Genomic DNA, 4,432 nt, shown 5'->3' with positions numbered 1-4,432 from the left:
ATTTGGAAGTGCTCCGGTTGAGCTTGGGAAATCGGCTAAGGTATGGTTTCGGTTTCCCGTATCTAATATGTAATGTGGTAGGAAATACTTAGGCTAGAGGCCCTAAGATAGGCATTGAATTGTTGATGTTATTGAATTATTGATATATATGATGTGGTCATATATGTGATAATGATTAATGATGCCTTGATGGTATGATGTATGAGAAATATGCATGTTGTGATATATGCTCGACGATTGGTTATGGTTGAATTGTGGGTTGAACCATGTTGATGGTGAGTATGATATTGATTGTGTACAATGATGATTTAGTGGAATTGATGTTGTTGAGAATTGGCATGAGGACGAGTATATGATATGTCAATATTTAAGTTTGAGCCACTTGGGTGAAGTGAGTTAAAATGATGACATAGTGATTTTGATAAATTGTGGTAAAGTGTCAATGTGAGAGTTGAGGAGGCTTGATGTTGAAATTGATATATTCTGATTGATTTCAAAGAAAGGGATGAAAATGGCATGTTTTTATTGATTTTGAAAAGAGTTGAATATGGCTTGTTTTGAAAATGGCATGTTGTGGTTTTGTATGAAAAACATGGTTTTTTGGCATAATTTGACGGGACATAACTTGGACTACGGATCTCTGTTTTGTGCCAAATCTGTTTAGAAATGAAATTGGATCTGGGATGTCCCTGCCGTTCGAAGAACGGGTGAAAAACGATTTAAAATGAGGAAGTTATGTCCGTTGGAAGATTGGGGGTTGAAACTGTGAATTCTGCAGCTTTTAACTTAGAAAATTTTTAGCAGAATGACCCCCCGCGTGTAGGCGCACTTGGCGTGTACGCGCCGTTCTTCTCGAAAGCGCCATCCATGCATGCGCGTGATGTGCGCGGGCGCGCCGATGTGCTGCACCCAATGCCCAGCCATTATCCAGAGAGTTATGCCAGAACTGTGCCAGTTTTGTGCCTGGGGCACGAGAGTACCCACGCGTACGCGTGGTTGACGCGTGCGCGTTGTTTGGCTAGTTTTCAATCCAAGCGTTAGCGTGCATGACGCTTACGCGTCGATGAGTTTTCGAGGCCATCCACGCGTGCGCGTGGAGTGCGCGTACGCGTGGACCTGTTTTCATCCCAAAGTTGATTTTTGAGTTTTAAAAGCCAAATTTCATACTTCTAAGCCTCCGATCTCACCACTTATGTCTTAAATCTTTATGATATGTCTAGCTATGAGAAGAAGGGCTAGTGAATGTGGTAACTTACGAGTGGAGCAAGGAAAAAAATGAATGATCAATGAGGATCAAGCATGAATATGTGAGATGCGGAGGATGGTGGTGGAAGTGCTTGTTATGCCATGGGCCGAAAGGCTGTGATTGATAATGAAACGGCTGGTTATGGATTTAACCGTGAGCCGGGTGGCTGGTTATGGATTTAACCGTGAGACGGATGGATAGATTATTGCCTTGTTACGGCGGAGCCATGATTATGGCCATGTATAAATGCATATATGCTGTTGAATGAATTGTGAATGTTGCACTTCCATTATCGGAGATGAGAGTTTCCCTGGGAGAAAGCAGTGGCTAGCCACTACGTGCTCTAGGTCGAGACTTGAAGCTCTTTTGACCCTATGTCGTCAGGGTGGTCGGGCACTGTAAAATTCCCGGATGAGCTCACCCCAAAAATATTCACCAGTGATGGTGATGGATAAATATTCACCGATGGATATAGATCATGATTATGATCAAGTTTATGACGAGTATAACTCGAGTTGGGGATGCATGACAGAGGGACAGTCCAATGGTTAGCTACCAGGACTTGTCGGGTTGGCTCTATAACCGACATATGATATCATCAGCCACTAGGGACAGGCATTCATCATATGCATACTATATGAATTGTTTGAGATTGCCTACTTGACTGCATATTATTTGCTAATTGTCTAAATTCCTTAATTGTTCCTACTTGTATATTTCTTGTTTGATATAACTGTGTTTGCTACATTATATCCTGCTGGTGGTTGGGAGGTTTGAAGGAATTGGAAAGGGAAGTACTAGTTAGACTGAAGAATCTTTAGTCAGATGCCCTTTTATGATTTAGCTTGTTTATAAGCTTTGAAATTATCTAGAGGGAGTTCTAGGATTGCCTTTGGCTTTCCTCTATTATTATGTATTATATATGTGGAAGCTGTTACCATGCTGGGGACCTCTGGTTCTCACCCATGCGGATTTTGTGGTTTTCAGATGCAGGACGTGAGGTTTCCCGTTGAGGCATGCTGGAGACTTCTAGATTTGCGAAGATCCTTTATTCTCGGGACTATGTTTTGGTTTATATGTTTTGCTTAGATACTTTTATCTCCATTACATAACACAAACTGTGATGACTCCTCTTATGGGAGATTTTGGAGAATAGGTTTTATGTATTTGTGTCCCTTTGGGTTTCCTTTGGTGTTTTCCTTACTTTATCATATGTATATATTGCTATGCTCGAACCGGTTATCTTCGCAGCCGGATTTGGAGTCTTGATATTCCTGTTTTTGACACTCCTTTGTATATATATAATCTCGCGTTGGTTACCCTTATTCGTTACGTTTCGATCGTAGTGTTGCGCTTTTGAGTTGCGATTTTTTACCCCTTTTTTCTACAAAGGCTCCTAGTTATAATCAATCATTTCATACTACTATACGTACTAAATTTTTATTTTAGAGGTCGTAATACCTTGCCATCTCTGAATTATGACTTAAGCATAAGACTCTGTATGGTTGGGTGTTACATTATGGTATCAGAGTAGTTCGTTCCTGTAGAGCCTGAGGGATGGACTGACTATGCTTCTGGGCATTCTCTGTGTGTGTGTTATGTGCTATTAGTATATCTGCTTGATATAATTGGCATAAATGTTCATGAGCATGCATTTGGGACTTTGAAGCACTAGACTTTCGATATTGAGACTGATCAACTTAATATCGATTGTTTGGTGTGTATAGGAACCAGATGGCACCTTGTGGACGCGGTAGAGGTCGTACTAATGCTCGTGCACCGGAGAATAACCCTAATGACCCGGTGAACTTTATGACTGCGTTGGAGAATATGGCTGCTGCTATGCAAGCCACTGCTGAGGCTCTTGGTCAACAGATGAACAACCATGGTAATGATGGGGGTGGAGTTCAGGGCCCGATGACACTGGCAAACTTTTTGAAGGTTAATCCACCTAAGTTCAAGGGAACTGCTAGCCCGACTGAGGCTGATACATGGTTTCAGGCTATAGAGCGAGCTCTGCAAGCACAAGTGGTACCTGAAGGGCAGCGTGTCGAGTTTGCTACCTATATGCTCACAGGTGAAGCGTCGCATTGATGGCAAGGCATCCGACATCTTTTGCAGCAGGGTGATGACTATATCACCTGGAATGTTTTCCAAGAAGAGTTCTATAAGAAGTACTTTCCGACTTCTGCTAGGACAGCTAAGGAACTTGAGTTACTGCAACTGAAGTAGGGTACTATGTCCATATCAGAGTATACTGACAAGTTTGAAGAGCTGTTCAGGTTCTCTCGTATGTGCCAAGGGACTCCGGTGGAATATGAGGAATGGAAGTGTGTTAAGTATGAAGGTGGACTCCAGAGCGATATTTTCAGTTCAGTGGGACCAATGGAGATTAGGACTTTCTCCGAATTAGTGAACAAGTGTAGGGTTGCCGAAGAGTGTGTGAAAAGGGCAACCGCTGAGAAAGGGAGTCACAAAGGATCATTCCCACAGAACCGGGGGAAGAGTTTTGCACCTAGAGGCCCGTCTTTTAAGAGGGGAAACTCTTTCAGGAGGTCCAACAACAACAACTCCCAAGGGAAGAAGTTTGGGAAGCAGCCTCAGAATGATCAAGCTTGTACAAGGTGTGGAAGTCACCATCCAGGGGCACCATGCAAGGCCGGATGGGGTTTGTGCTACAATTGTGGAAAGGCGGGGCATAAAGCCGCAAATTGTCCTGAGAAGCAGAAACAAGGTGCTGGAAAGGCACAACAGACTGGTCGGGTGTTCACCACCTCAGCTTTAGGTGCCGAGGGATCCGAGACACTCATTAGAGGTAACTGTGAAATGGCTGGTCAAACTTTAAATGCTTTATTTGATTCGGGAGCATCGCATTCATTCATTGCATTTGAGAAAGCCCATGAGTTAGGATTGAAGGCCGTAACCTTAGGTTATGATCTAAGAGTGTACAATGCTACCCATGAAGCCATGGTAACTAGGCTAGGATGCCCGAAAGTTTCCTTTAGGTTCAAGCAGTGTAATTTTGTTCACAATTTAGTCTGCTTACCGATGATCGGTCTTGATCTTATCTTGGGATTGGACTGGTTATCTAAGAACCATGTCCTGCTTGATTGTTCTACAAAGTCGGTGTGCTTTATGCCGGAAGATACAGAAGGGCCGGTCGTGGTGAATAATTATTACTTGAAT

Source organism: Arachis duranensis, chromosome 3 (genome assembly GCF_000817695.3).
Source record: "Arachis duranensis cultivar V14167 chromosome 3, aradu.V14167.gnm2.J7QH, whole genome shotgun sequence".
In the NCBI taxonomy this organism is placed as follows: Eukaryota; Viridiplantae; Streptophyta; class Magnoliopsida; order Fabales; family Fabaceae; genus Arachis; species Arachis duranensis.
The sequence above is the reverse complement of the archived record's forward strand: the minus strand, read 5'-3'. Positions refer to the sequence as shown.